Source organism: Arachis hypogaea, chromosome 5 (assembly GCF_003086295.3).
Source record: "Arachis hypogaea cultivar Tifrunner chromosome 5, arahy.Tifrunner.gnm2.J5K5, whole genome shotgun sequence".
Taxonomy (NCBI): domain Eukaryota; kingdom Viridiplantae; phylum Streptophyta; class Magnoliopsida; order Fabales; family Fabaceae; genus Arachis; species Arachis hypogaea.
The window spans coordinates 66,219,011-66,234,257 of record NC_092040.1 but is presented as its reverse complement, the minus strand read 5'-3'; the positions used below and the strand labels follow the sequence as shown (position 1 = coordinate 66,234,257).

At 35.4% G+C, this 15,247-nt stretch overlaps 1 non-coding gene across 1 annotated transcript; it reads left to right on the top strand.

The window, feature by feature from the left end:
• Positions 1 to 10,948: 10,948 nt before the first annotated feature.
• On the top strand, positions 10,949 to 11,057 carry LOC112804405 (small nucleolar RNA R71). The gene has a single exon (XR_003203013.1). It is a non-coding gene; the product is annotated as a small nucleolar RNA R71 (small nucleolar RNA).
• Positions 11,058 to 15,247: the final 4,190 nt, after the last annotated feature.

The following is a 15,247-nucleotide window of genomic DNA, read 5'->3' as shown; positions in this document are numbered from 1 at the left end:
GAAAAATGTGTGGTGTTGATTTGGAGGCAAGTTTATGAGTTGTTTGGAGGTTGTCTTTGAAATTTAGGTGTGATTTAGTGACAATTGGGTTGTTTGAGATCTGGTGATGATTCTGGTTAATTATAGTGATGTGGGGTGATGATTGTGATTGATGACGTTGGTTGTGGTATTGATGACAAGATTCGTGATGAATGAGACATGATTGAGAATGATGTGAATGTTAATGAATTATAATTGAAATATTTATATGGCTTATTAATTTGAATTATCTGACATACGAGTTTCCCTAGGTAAGGTATTGTGGCTTGCCACCACGTGTTCTGGGTTGAGACTCAATACTATATTGACCATATGACATAAGGGTGACCGGGCACTTATAAATTCTCGAGAATGGTACCCCCATTTGAGCGATATATATATATATATATATATATATATATATATATATATATATATATATATATATATATATATATATATATATATGAGAAAAATCTATGCATAGACTCATGGGGATGCGCGTCAGGGGACTGTCCAATGGTTAGCTATCAGGACATGTCGGATTGGCTTTATAACCGACAGATGAGCTCACTAGTCATAGGACAGGTATGCATCATATGCATTTGTATGTTTTGATTGAGTGTGAATTTGTTTTGGTTTGCTTAACTGCTTAGCCATGTTCATCTGCTACTTGTTTTACTTGCTGTACTTGAATCCTATCTGTGATTTCCTTGTTTGTCTTGTATGTGTATGTTTATCTGAGAGACTCTTTTTGGTGGAGGCGTGATGAGAATAGTTTCTGGTATGTGGTAATGAAGGTTGAGGCAGGTGGACTAGGTGTTGCTTGAGTATTCTAATGTGTATACTATTTGGATAGGAGTGAGCGAGGCGAGTTGGGTAGGAAGTCACTAGGCATGTTTTTGGTCCTTTTTGTTTCTTTAAACTATTCATCTTACTAATTTGTAAGTTAAAGGAATTTCTTTAAACACCTTTTAAAGTAAGTTTTTCACCAAATTTTTTCAAAAGGTTATTTCAAAAAAGAAAAATTGTTTTATAATAGAATTAATTCTATTTGCAAGTATTTCTTTACTTTGATGGTATTCCCGTCCCTACTGAGAACGTGTGGTTTGTTCTCACCCCAATATCTTCCACCCTTTCAGTGATACAGGTTTGAAGACTCAGTTTGAAGCTGCGGGTGATTGTTGCTTAAGATCTTTATTTAATAAAGAGGGATAAGTGTTGTATCCAAATTTTATTTTGATTTGCTTGTATAAGATTTATTATTATTAGTAATTATGTGATTACTATTACTTGGTGATGTTTGATATATGATTTTTAATGAGTTGGAAATAATTTTTTGGCTTTTTATTAAAGATTGAAACATGATTCCGAACTAAAGGCTCAATATTAAATAACTAATAAGGAAAACCGGTTAGTAACGCCTTACTTTTGGTACGATCATGACGTATTGGAAGCTAGGTTGTTATGTTATGGTATCAGAGTAGTTCATCCTGATTAGAGCCTTAGAAATGGACTGACTATGCTTCATTGCATACTCTAAGTGTTTATCATGTTATAAGTCTTGTCCGAATGACGAGAATTATAACTTTATGCACATGACTGTCTATTGATTAACACTATTAGCTTACCATTGCATATCTGTTGATATTAAGTCTCACCAGCTTAATGTTGATGGTTTATGTGTTTAAGAAAGTTAATGAGTTATCATGGACAAAGTAGAATTAATAAGTGATGCGGTTTACGGGTTTTCGGAGCGCTAGAAATTAATTTTTGAAGTTAGTCCCGTTTTGACATGTAATCTTGTTCGTGTTGCATTGCTTAGTACATTGTTTTCTCTTTTATTGGTTATATTGGAATTCCTTGCTTTAGATCTTCCCTTTTAGGATATGATTCGACTCTGTTCCCAACCGTATTTATTCATTTCTTAAGTTCCAAGTGATTTCAAGTGAATTATCAGGATTATAATCTAGCAGAAATATACATATATATATATATATATATGTATATTTCTGCTAGATTATAATCCTGATAATTCACTTGAAATCACTTTGAACTTTTATCCCTGATATTGCTCATATTTCTCTTCATGAATCATGAGTTTTTTTTAGTTAGCTTTGAACCTGTTTCGCATGACAATGGTCCTTAATTCTTTGAAAAATGTCAGAAGTTATTCTTTGATTAGTTTACACTGAAGACAAGTGCTTTAATCATGCCACATGATGTGCGTATTGCTTATTCTTCGATTTATCATCTTTCTCGCTCCTTGTTTAAATTCTTTTTGGAACCCGATTTAATTATCCATCATTATCAGTATTTATGAATTTCTTCATGAATTATGTACCCTTTTATTCGATCTTAAATCTGTTCTGGCGTAACACATAATTCTTAATACTTAAGTGATTTAAAATCGTGAAAGTTACAATTCGAAGCAAGCTAATTGTGCGATTTGGTTCTTTTGCTTCGCCTTCTACACCTTATGCTTATTCTGTCCAAATTACAATCTTTGATCCTGTGCTCCTCTAAATGAATAAAGTAATCCCCTTGGTAAAAATTTTGAGTTTGCCTTGTTACGAAATAACAATTCTAGTAGTATTCTTCTGAAGTTCTCGTTTCGGAATCTTCGTTGAAAAGAGTTTTGGTTTGATCTTTTTTTTATTATTTATCTGATCTTGTCTGCAACCATTCTTTGAATTCTGGATATGACCACCACTAATCTTATATGTACTTTCCTACAAGAAATAAATAAATCTTTTAAGTAGCTAAAAAAAAAACATACTTGTTTCTAAAAGTACTATCTATTCTTTTATTAATTATACAGGAACACTTTATAATAGATTTCCTTCTTTGAACACAATTTGATTCTTCTCTAATATTACTTAAATTTTTTATGTATGACTTTACTTGATTATGTACTTTAAGATTCTTGATGAGAGATTTTTGCTTCTATTCCAGTTAATCTTTATTTGACAAACACCATATAATTTATTTTAAATTGGGTTGTTTTGACGCAATACCTTATTAAGATTTCTGGTAATTCTTTTGGGAAAATGAGTTCATTCCTTCATAAGATTACAACTTGATTTTCTCCTCCGGTGCATCTTGTTATTCTTGTACATTTTTGCTTACTTGTAATTTCAAAAGTTTCTCCAAGTTCTTGCGAAAGATTATCTTGGTTGCTTGTTCTTATTTTCCAAAGTTTGTATTTCTTTAAGTAAATTCCAAACTTATTTTGATGCAACATACCACTTCTTATAATTTCCTTCTAAGGTTCTTGTTTCAGATTCCATTGAAGAAATTTTGATTCAGTTCTTCCTTTGCTAGATACCATCCGTAGCTATACTTTAAATTTCGATAAGATTGTTTTGGGAACTAGTATACACTCCTTTGTATGAAGCTTTGAAACTTCCTTGTGCAATCGAAACCTGTTTGTTTGTAACGTACCAATTACCTCGGACCTTCGTCTCTGAATAAAATTTGATTTTTCCTCTAATTTGATTTGCATCTTTTTGAACATACTCGCACTTATCTCATTGAAAATTGTTTTGGTACAACACGAATCCTTAAATTTTTTAAATTGGTAAGTGCTCTTTTTAATTAGACGGTATTGGCTTATGCGTTCTAATCATGTCGTGTAATTTGAAGTTTCGTTTATTCTTTTCATTTTCTTAATATATAGTTTATATTTCTTTGTTTCACAATATATCTTGATATGTTTACATTTTCGAATATGGTAAGAACTTTAGTAACATAGTTGTTGAACTCATATTTCTCCACGAGCTAAGGAACCCTTATAGTAATCCGAAGTTGTTCTGCTGTGATGCGTCGCTATTGTCTTTAATCATTCCAATTCTATAAAAGCTCACACTTCTTCGACTCAGCTTGAAATTTGTTTCAAAATAACGAGCTGTTTTTCTTCTTATTGATCTTATCAAATTTCTTTAATTCAAGAGTTATCCTTGTAGTTGTTAATTGATTCCTTTCTGGCAATCTTCATTACTTATGTATCTACGTTTACCTGTAATTTCATTCATTCTTTCAAATCCCTATGAGTACTATCCTTGTCACTTGTCATTCTTTTTTAAAATCTTGTGTCATTCTGCGCGATTTGAGATTTATTTTAATGTCACGTGCGATGTTAGATATGACAAGTAATGCATTAGTTCTTAGGACATGGTTAGTGTATGCAAAAGGTAAAGTTGGTAAATGTGCGATGCCATAGGATGCTATGGAGATTTGTTTTACGTGAAAGAGTTTTGTTGATGTTAGGTTTATGACCAGCAAGATTTGCAAAGTGTTAAAATCATGTAATGTTTTCTGTAATACACTAATTTTTTAGGACAAAAATTTTTATAAGTGGGGTAGGATGTAAGACCCAGAAATTTTGAAAAATTTTATTATGAGCCAATTTCAAATTTATTTATTTATTGGATATTTTATTTTCAGAAATTATTTCATTGAAAATATTTAAATCAGGTTTTGATAATTAAAATATAAATTTTACTGAATTTCATTATTATTGAAAAATTTTATATACTTAAATTATAAAATTTAGCAGTTGTAAAAGAATAAGAATTTTATATGATATAGTTTACATAATTGAGATTTTAGAATTTAATATTTTAATTTCATAAGAAAATAAAATAAATTATATCATATTTAATTTTAAATTAAGATACTTGATTAATAGTTTTAATGTAATTTCAAGGGATTAAATTAGATTTCAAATTAATAAAATATACCCTAATTTGATTAGAATTACCAAATCCTAATTAACCCAAATCACCCCAAATTTAACCCTAATCCCCCTCACACCTACAGCACTGCCATCCACCACCCCAAACCCTTAGCCATTCACCAAGAAAGAAATGAAGAAAAACAAAGAAAGCATAAAGGGGGAGTCCGAGGGAAAAGAGAGATCTAGGGAAGGCAGAGGAGAGAGGAGAAGAAGACCGCGTTGGCGTACTGGGCTTCACCGCCGCCGTCGCATCATTGTCGGACCGTGGAGAGAGAGCGTTTGTGGAGGAAGCCATGGGAGAGAGTGACGAGCCCAAGCTAGGACTGGGAGGGAGAAGCCACCGCCGGGCATCCTCATTGCCATCGCTGGAGTCTGGTTGTCGCCGACCATCGTCCTTGCGCCGCGTCAGAAATAGAACTGCGAACGGAAGGAAGCGCAAACCAAAGCCACATACGGAGAAGAAAGAGCGCGCGTGGAGGAGGTGAAGCCATCGCTGTCACCGTCGTGTGTGGAGTCACCACCGCGCCTGGTCTCCATTGCTGCTGAGCTTCGACCGCTACCGTTCTTGCCGCCGTCAAGCCTCGGTTAGCACTGCCGAAGCTCCTGCCACCACTATCATTGAGGAAGCTCACCAGAGTCGCTGGAGGCTACTGCCGCTCACTCTGGTTCTATTTTGAGTTGCGTAGCTGTGTCTGTGGCTGCTGGGGACAGTGTTGTGGCTGCCGGAGTTACCGTCAGATCTGCCGCTGCTTCGATCCTGGTTCTTTTTTGTGCAGTAGGTATTTTGCTCTAAAAACCTCTCTATTTATTCTGTTATAGATTATCGAGTTTTGCACGACGATTTTATGTCAGGGTTGAGTTCCTATTATTAGCTGGTGCCCTTGAGGCTGTTACCGCTGCAGAACATAGTCAGAGCTAACGCCATTGTTTTCGAACCAAGGGTAAAAGGTTTCCTTTAACGCGTTGGTTTGACTTTTCGAGGTAGAGGATTGTTTTAAAGTTAAAATATTTTGGAGTTGAATACTTGATGAGTTTAGTGAATTAATGCAAATGAATTAATATCTGTGATTGAAATGATTTTCTACTGTGATTGAAGTTGTGGCTGAATTGATTATTGATTTGTCTATTTGTTGAGTTTCTGACGAAAATGACTTAATATGTTGATTTTGAACGTTTGTTTGAAATTGGTTCTTATTGATTTTGAATGATGGATTTGGAAATGTTAATTTGAAATGTTAGTTTTGATTGAGTCGAGGTTGAAAAGAGGGGACCCATGACAGGTGGCAAACTCTAGTTTTTAAGGGAGGTATTGCCGGAATTTTTCAAAGAATTTTGAAGAAGTTTTGGTTGTGATTTCAAAAATGATTTAGATTTAAGTAACTTTAATAAAAGAAGTATGTTTTGAATTTTTTGAAAATTATTAAAGAGAATTGGATTCTTATGATTTGTTTAACTTGTGGTTTTAAACTCATTTGATTTCTAAGATATTTGATTAACTAGCCAAACAATTTAAGTGGTGAATTGAATATAAACTCAAGGGTTTGGGAATAGGAAAGTGAGTTTAAAATTTTTAACGAAATTGAACATAAGAGTTAAGAGGAAGAAAGTTATTTTAAGAAATATGATGAAAAATGTGTGGTGTTGATTTGGAGGTGAGTTTAGTGAGTTATTTGGAGGTTGTCTGTGAAATTGAGGTGTGATTTAGTGACAATTGGGTTGTTTGAGATTTGGTGATGATTCTGGTTAATTATAGTGATGTGGGGTAATGACTGTGATTGATGACGTTAGTTGTGGTATTGATGACAAGATTCGTGATGAATGAAACATGATTGAGAATGATGTGGATATTGATGAATTATAATTGAAATATTCATATGGCTTATTTATTTGAATTATCTGAGATACGAGTTTTCCTGGGTAAAGTAACATAGCATGCCACCACGTATTCCAGGTTGAGACTCGATACTCTGTTGACCCTACGATGTATGGTTGACTGGGCACTTATAAATTTTCGGGAATGGTATCCCCATTGAGTGATTTGATATATATATGAGAAAAAGCTATGCATAGACATATGGCTACTCCTTGGCCGGCGTTCAATGCCAACAATGCTCCCCTCTTGGGGCGTTGAACGCCGAGTGAGGGCTTCCTCACTGGCGTTCAACTTTAACACTCCATCTGGAGTGTTCTGTTTTCACTGCTGTGAATTTCGTCTCTTGACTGATGCACATGATCATGACTCTAACAACTAAAAGAAAAACAAAACAAAATAAATAAAGTTGAGTAAAGTTGGGTTGCCTCCCAACAAGCACTCTTTTAACATCACTAGCTTGATGTTTAGCTCCTTACGGAGGTGAGTATGAGCTCAGATTTTTACCCTTTGCAATGAATCTTCTTCCTGTCCTCTCATGAATGAGCTCCAAAGGTAGAACACGACTCACTGTGTGTGGTAAGACTGGCTTCTTATTGAAGACAACTCTCATGCCAGGTGAGAGGCATTCAGTAGGAACTTTCTTATCCCTCTAGCCTTTAGGTACTTTCTTTTTCGTACCTTTGTGCTTAGAGCTTGTTGGTGGCTGCCCAACACAAAATCTAGAATTGATGTCTAGGGGCTCTGCAGAGCTCTGCACAGAAAGAGAGGGTTGGCACACTAGGTGTTGCACTGTTATCTCTCTTTTATATGGAGACTTAGGATGAGACATCTTTAATAAGATGTGATCCTTCCCTAACTTTAGGGTTAGTTCTCCCTTAGCCACATCAGTTATAGCATTGTTTGTGGCTAGGAAAGGTCTTCCAAGGATGACACAATCATCTTCATCCTCTCTTATGTCTAAGACAATGAAGTTTGCTGGGATGTAGTGGTTTTCAACTTTAACCAAGACATTCTCCACTAAACCATATGGCTTCTTCATGGTCTTGTCTGCCATCTCTAAAGAGATGTGTACAGCTTGTACCTCAAGGATTCCCAACTTCTCCATTACAGAGAGTGGCATGAGGTTGATGCTTGACCCTAGGTCACATAGAGCCTTATCAAAGGTTATGGTGCCTATGGTGTAAGGAATCATAAAGCGTCCAGCACCTGGAAGCTTCTGAGGTAGCTCTTGCTGAACCAAAGAATGGATTTCTTTGGTAAGCAGTGGAGGTTCTTCCTCCAGAGGCTTTGTACCAAATAACTTGGCATTCAGCCTCATAAGAGCTCCTAGGTATCGAGCAACTTGCTCTTCCCTAGTGTCTTCATCCTCACTTGAGGATGAATAGTAATCAGAACTCATACACTGTAGAAGTGCATATAAAGGAACCTCAATGGTCTTTATGGTTTCCTTTGGTTCTGGGATAGAGGATTCTTGAGTGGGCTTCAAGCACTCAACGGGTGTGCTTGGGCTGGTGTTTAACGCCAGCTTTGTCAGCTTATTAGGCATTGAATGCCCTTGTTGTCTATACTGACTGGCGTTAAACGCCAGTTCCTCTAGCATTCTGGGCGTTGAACACCCAGCAGGGATGTCCTTACTGGCGTTCAACGCCATCTTCCCTAGGCTGGTGGGCGTTGAAACCCCAATGAGGGGTTCCTCACTGGCGTTCAGCACTAGAATAGCTGCCTGGTTTGGCGTTGAACGCCTAGTGAGGGGTTCCTCACTGGCATTCAGCGACAGAAAGCCTTCCTTTTTGGGCATTGAACGCACAGCCAGTGCTCTCTGGCTGGCGTTCAATGCTAGCTTTTATGCCAGGATGGACATTAAATGCCCAGTGAGGGGTTCCTCATTGACGTTTAATGCCAGGCTTGCTGCCATTGTGGGCGTTGAATGCCAGTGAAGGCTTCTTCACTGGCGTTCAATGCCTTCCCATTCTCCTCTGTTTCGACCTCAACCTCTATGGTTATGGCTGATGAACAGAAAATTGATGGTTTAGAATTTCACGAATGAATTCTCGTTGCAAGTATAGTTTCTAAACTAACAATAATCCTTTCATACAAACATTTGTTTGTCACAAGTACGAACCCCTAAAATTAATAACCGAAGTATTTAATCCTCGGGTCGTTCTCCCTAGGAATTACAATAAAGTGTCTTGTTATTGGTTATGAGGTATATTTTGGGGTTTTGAGATGAGAGACAAGAATTGTATATGGCAAGGAAATTCAAATAACAAAAAGGTCTTGGCAAGGGTTGGTGGTCAGGGATCTCTATCCCTATAACTAACCACAACATGAGAATTGGTAAGGATCAATCTCATTAAATCATCCTCTAACTAGTAGTAAAGGAAAGTAAAATGAGCTATATCAATCCAAGCCCATATGTCCTAACTCTCTACTAATCCAATTAGTGAGAACTATAGTTAATGACTCCCAATCATCAATTACTTGGACATTATTAACTCAAGAGTTTCTAAGTTACCTCTCCAAGCCAAGAACATAAAATTCTACTCTAACACTCCTCCAAGCATTTTATCAAACACTTGGAAGGCACAAAAGAAAAATATAGTAAATCAAAAACAAGAATGAATTCTAACAACAACTAATTGCAAAGAATTAACAACAACAATTAAAGAAAACAAGATCTACATGAATTACCTCAAATTGCATTAAAGGAAAATAGAAGAAGAAATAGTGCATCAACAACAAAGTAAACAATTACAAGAATGAAATACAAAATTAGAGAGAGGAAGAGTATAGGAACAAGAAATTGTAAAGGAAAAGTAAATCAAAACATGAATTAATCCTAGATCTAAGAAGAGATTAACCTAAACCTAAACCTAATCCTAATCCTAGAGAGAAGAGAGAGCTTCTCTCTCTAAAAACTAACTTTGCCTCCAAAACTAAACTAAACTAAGCTAGTGGTAACTAAGTGTCTAAAACGTATTTTTCATTCCTCTTCAATCATTGGGGTAAATAGCATCAGAAATGAGTTGGATTGGGCCCACAAGGCTTCTAAAATCGCTGGCCACATGTTGCAGTAAGTGAATCATGTGCAACCATCGGTGTGTATGCGTACAGTGCACATACGCATCCTTATACGCGCGGCAACTATGGCAAATCTAATATCATTTCAAAGCCCCGAATGTTAGCTTTCCAATGCAACTAGAACCGTGTCATTTGGATCTCTATAGCTCAAGTTATGATCGTTTAAGTGCGAAGAGGTCAGGCTTGACAACTTTTTGATTCCTTCATTTATTAATGAGTTCTCCATTTTTACATGCTTTTTCTTCATTCCCTCAATCCAATCTTTGTCTCCTAAACCTGAAATCACTTAACAAACATATCAAGGCATCTACTGGAATCAAGGTAAATTAAAATTAGCTATTTTAAGATCTAAAAAGCATGTTTTCACTCTTAAGCACAATTAAAGGAGAATTTACAAAACCATGCTATCTTAGGGAATAAATGGGAGAAAAGTTGACAAAATCCTCTAAATCTAACACAAGATAAACTCTAAAAATGGGGTTTATCAATGGCCTTGTACTCTTCTCTAGGATTAACCTCAGTATTACGAGGAAGTGTGTCAGGAGGGATCTTAGGGATCCTCTTGCTCAGTTGACCAACTTGTACCTCCAAGTTTCTAATAGAGGACTTTGTTTCATTAATGAAACTATGAGTGGTCTTAGTGAAGATGGAGACTAGAATGGCTAAGTTAGAAAGTATTGGCTTAGAGGTCTCCATATTCCATTGAGAAGATGGGAACGATGGTATGTTGTTGAACCTATTTTGGTTCCTACCACCTTGATTGAAACCTTGCTGAGGTTACTGTTGATCCTTCCATGAGAGGTTAAGATGATTCATCCATGAAGGATTGTAGGTGTTTCCATAGGGTTCTCCTATGTAATTCACCTCCTCCATGGTGTCTTGATCAGGATCATAAGCTTTTGTTTCAGAAGAAGCTTCTTGATTACTGCCAGCTGTAGCTTGCATTCCAGTCATATGTTGAGAGATCATATTGACCTGATAGGTCAAGATCTTATTCTGAGCCAGGATGGCATTCAGAGTCTCAACTTCATGAACTCCTTTCTTCTGAGAGGTACGATGGTTTACATGATTTCTCTCAGAGGTGTACATGAATTGGTTATTTACAACCATCTCAATGAGCTCTCTAGCTTCTGCAGGCGTTTTCTTCAAATGGAGAGATCCACCTACAGAGCTGTCCAATGAAATTTTGGACAATTCAGATAAACCATCATAGAACACACCTATAATGGACCACTCTGAGAGCATGTCAGGAGGACATCTGCTGATTAGTTGCTTGTATCTTTCCCAAGCTTCATAGAGAGATTCACCTTCTCTTTGTCTGAAGGTTTGAATATCCTCTCTAATTTTGCTCATCCTTTGAGGAGGAAAGAATTTAGCAAGAAAAGCATTAACCAGCTTTTCCCAAGAGTCAAGACTCTCTTTATGCTGGGCATCCAACCAGTTTTTAGCTTTATCCCTTACTGCAAAAGGAAAGAGCATAATTTTATAAACCTCAGGATTTACTCTATTGGTTTTTACAGTATCACAGATTAGCAAGAACTCAGCTAAAAACTGATGTGGATCGTCCATTGGAAGTCCATGATATTTGTAATTCTGCTGTAGAAGAGAGATTAACTGAGGCTTAAGCTCAAAATTATTAGCTTCAATGGCAGGTACAACAATGCTTCTGCCATAAAAATCAGAGGTAGGCATGGTGAAGTCACCAAGGACCTTTCTAGGCTCCTCTTGTGATTCGGCCATGTCTTCTTGTTCTTGTTCAAAACTTTCTGAAAGGTCTCTTCCGGAGTGCTGTGCTTTAGCTCTTTGTAAGCTCTTCCTTAAAGTCCTTTTAGGTTCAGGATCAGTAGTAAAGAGGGGTTCTTTATCCATATTCCTGGTCATAAACAAGAAAAAAAGAAAAAAGAAGAAAAGAAGAAAAGAGACTATGCCAATAGGCAAGAAGCTCTTTCTTAAAGTCAAAATAGAAGAAAGAAAAAAATAAGAAGAAAGAAGATGGAAAGGAAATCACAAGAAAGCTTTTTGTGCCACTTGGATCAAAGAGCTTCCAATGAGATGTTAAGAAAGAAGAAGAAGACAGAAAAGAAGTAGAAGAAAAATACCTTCGAAATAATAGATAAGAGTAAATAAGGGAAGATAGAAGATGAGAAGGTAGAATAGAGAGGGAGTAGAGTTTGAATACTATAGATGTGAGAAGAACAGCAGTATAAATAGAAAAAGTAAATAAGAATTAAAATATTTTTGTTTTTATTTATTATTTAATTAATTTTGAAAATTAGTTAATTAATTTATAAAGAATTTAAAATTTAAATGTTAAATTTTCGAAAATAGAGGAGTGAAGAGAAGAAAAAGTTTTCGAAAATTAAGAGAGATGAGAGTTAGTTAGGTAGTTTTGAAAAAGAAGAGAGAGAAGAAGAGAAGTAATTTTTGAAAATTAAGAAGAGAAGAGTTAGTTGGGAGGTTTTAAAAAAGAAGAGAGAGAAGATAGGATATTATTTTTGAAAATTAAGGAAGAGAAGAGTTAGTTAGGAAGTTTTGAAAAATAAGAGAGAGAAGATAAGATATTAATTAAGAAAAGATTTGAAATTGAAAAAAAAAATAGAAGGTAAGATAAGAAAAGATTTGAAATTGAAATTTGAAATTAGAAAAAGATAAGATGAGAAATTTAATTTTGAAAAAGATTTAATTTTAAAATTTGAGATTTGAATAAGATAAGAAAATATTTTTGAATTTTGAAAAAGATATGATAAGATTTCGAAAAAGATAATATTTTTTTTTGAAAAAGATATTATTTTTAATTTTGAAAAGATTTGATTTTTTTGAAAACTTGACAACTAAGATAAGATAAGATAAAAATTTAAATCAAAATCTGAATTTTTATGGTTAATTTCAAAAATTATGGTTAGAAATTAGCTAGGAAAGATATTTTTTATTTTTTTTAATTTAATGAGGAAAGAGAAAAACACAAAAAAGACACAACTTAAAATTTTTTGATCTAGTGCACTCAAATTTTCGAAAATTTGGAGGGAAACACAAGGAGACACCAAACTTAAAAATCTTAAGATCAGAACACATACAAGACTCAAGAACACTTTGAAGAAACACAAGAATACAAAGAACAAAATTTAAAGACTCAAAGAACTCAAGAACATAAAAAGGACACCAAACTAAAATTTTTTAGAAAACTTAACACAAATTTTCCAAAATCAAAAGAAAATAAACAAGAAAACACCAAACTTAAAGACTTGACACAAGAATTAATCCAAGAAAAATTATTTTTGAAAATTTTTTGAAAGGAAGATACCAAAAAATAAAAAATTATTGTAATTAATAAATACTGAGACTCAAAGAAGCAAAAAGTTACTAAGAACATAAACGCAACGCTCTAACCAATTGAGCAAGAAAAATAAAACTATTTTTAAAATTTTCAAAAAATAGAGAAAAAGAAAATAAAAATAAAAGACTCAAAGACTCTAACCAAAGAAAGAGAGTTATACTCTTGCAAAAATCAGAGACTCAAAGAACACAGAACTCAAACAAAGAAAAGACAAATTTTTCTTGTAAAAGTTTAAGATTTTGGGCATTGTTGTTAGCCACTCCTTCCTCATGCACCTCATTCTCCATGACTTGCACAATCACAAAAATACCAAAAGCAAAACAGAACACTCTATTGCTAGAGTAGTGTTAGAGTTAGTAGACACAATCTGTCAAACAGTTAGTAGGCTTTAAAGAAAAATGCTTAATCGAGACTATCACCTACTTAATCATTGTCAATCTTAATCAATCCCCGGTAATGGCGCCAAAATCTTGATGGATGAAAATCACACCCGCACAACTACCGGCAAGTATACCGGGTCGCATCAAGTAGTAAAACTCACAAGAGTAAGGTCAATCCCATAGGGATTGATGGATCAAGCAACTTTAGTGAGGTGATGAGTCTAGTCAAGCTAACATTGAGAGAGTTTGGTGAAATTGACTTGACAGAATGTAAATTGCAAGAAATTAAAGTGCTGAAAGTAAATTGCAAAATGTAAACGACGGAAACTTAAATGGAAAGAAACTGAATAACTGAATCTTAAATGGCAAGAAAGTAAAGGCAAGAATGTAAATAGCAATGGAAAGTAAATTTCTTGAAATGTAAAGTGTTTTGGGTGCTGGGAATTAAAAGAAGCAGTAAATTCAAGGAAATTAAAAGAACCTAAAGCAAATTAAAGTGAAGAATAACAAGAAAGATAGATTCATTAGGGATTGGAGATATCATAATCCATCATGAATTAATGGGTCTCAACTTCATTCTCAATCATATGAAGTAGATCTATGGCGGATTGTAATTGATTGAGTCCCAATTCCTTGGGAACCCAATCTCTCTAAACACAATCAATTTGCCAATTCCTTGATCTAATTGTCATGAGAAGAGGTTAAGTGCATTCTCTTATCCATAGGCCACACTAATCCTCAAGACCTCAATTCCTTCCGAATGGTGTTGGTCAAGAGAATTATGAGGGATAGAGCTTCAATTCTAATTCCTATGATTTCCCTTCTGAGGCTCACATAAGAATTCAATAGACCCAAACCCCCTTCTGGAGTGAGTGGATCAAATAAACATGGAAGTTGTCCCTTAGCTACTACAAGCGGATTGAGAAGAAGAAGAATTTCATTCAATCATGTGAATTACAATAGAGCTCTTCCCCCTAATGATGTGGGGTTTATTTGATCATCGCTCTAAGAACAATTGTGAAAAAGTGAAATTGCATGAAAGTAAATCAAACTGAATACAAGCTCAAATGTAAAATTGCATAAAGGAAGAAGTGAAAGGAATTGAAATTGCATGAAATTAAATGAAGCTCAATACAAACTAAAATGTAAAATTGCAAAAAAGAAAAGTCTATCTAAACTATGCTACGCTCTCTGGAGTCTCTAATCCTCTAGGATACAAGAGAGCTCTGTAGTCTCTAATCCTCCAGCCTACTTTCTACTTTAAAAACTCTTCTATTTATACTCTTCTTCTCATCTTCAAATGGGTCTTCAAGTACTTGGATGTGGGCTTTTGGCCTTGATTGAAGCAAGTGAAAAGTGGCTCTTTGTGACATTGACATTGGCGTTAACTCACTAACGTTCACAAGTTTGCATGGGTGCCATTGAAGTTGGAATTGGCCATGGCATTAGTGACCAACGTTAGTATAGTAATGTTGGCACTAACGTTGCATGAATAAGCTGCTGGGAGCGTTGCCACTGGCGTTAGCACCAACGTTGGTGCACCAACATTTTTCATACCACGCGTACGCGTGAACCAGCGTTGGCGTGCAAATGCTAGATTTATAGACACAACGTTAGTGCACCAACACTCCTCTCACCCTTGCGCGTCACCCACGCGTGCACGTCACAACCAATATTTCCAATGCATTCCTCTTGAAATTGTCGAAGACGTTGGTGTGCAACGTTTGTGGCAACATTTGCACACCAACGTTGGCACCTTTTTTGCCTGTAACATTGCCAGCAACGTTGGTGAGCCAACGTTGGCCACCAACGTTGCACTTCTC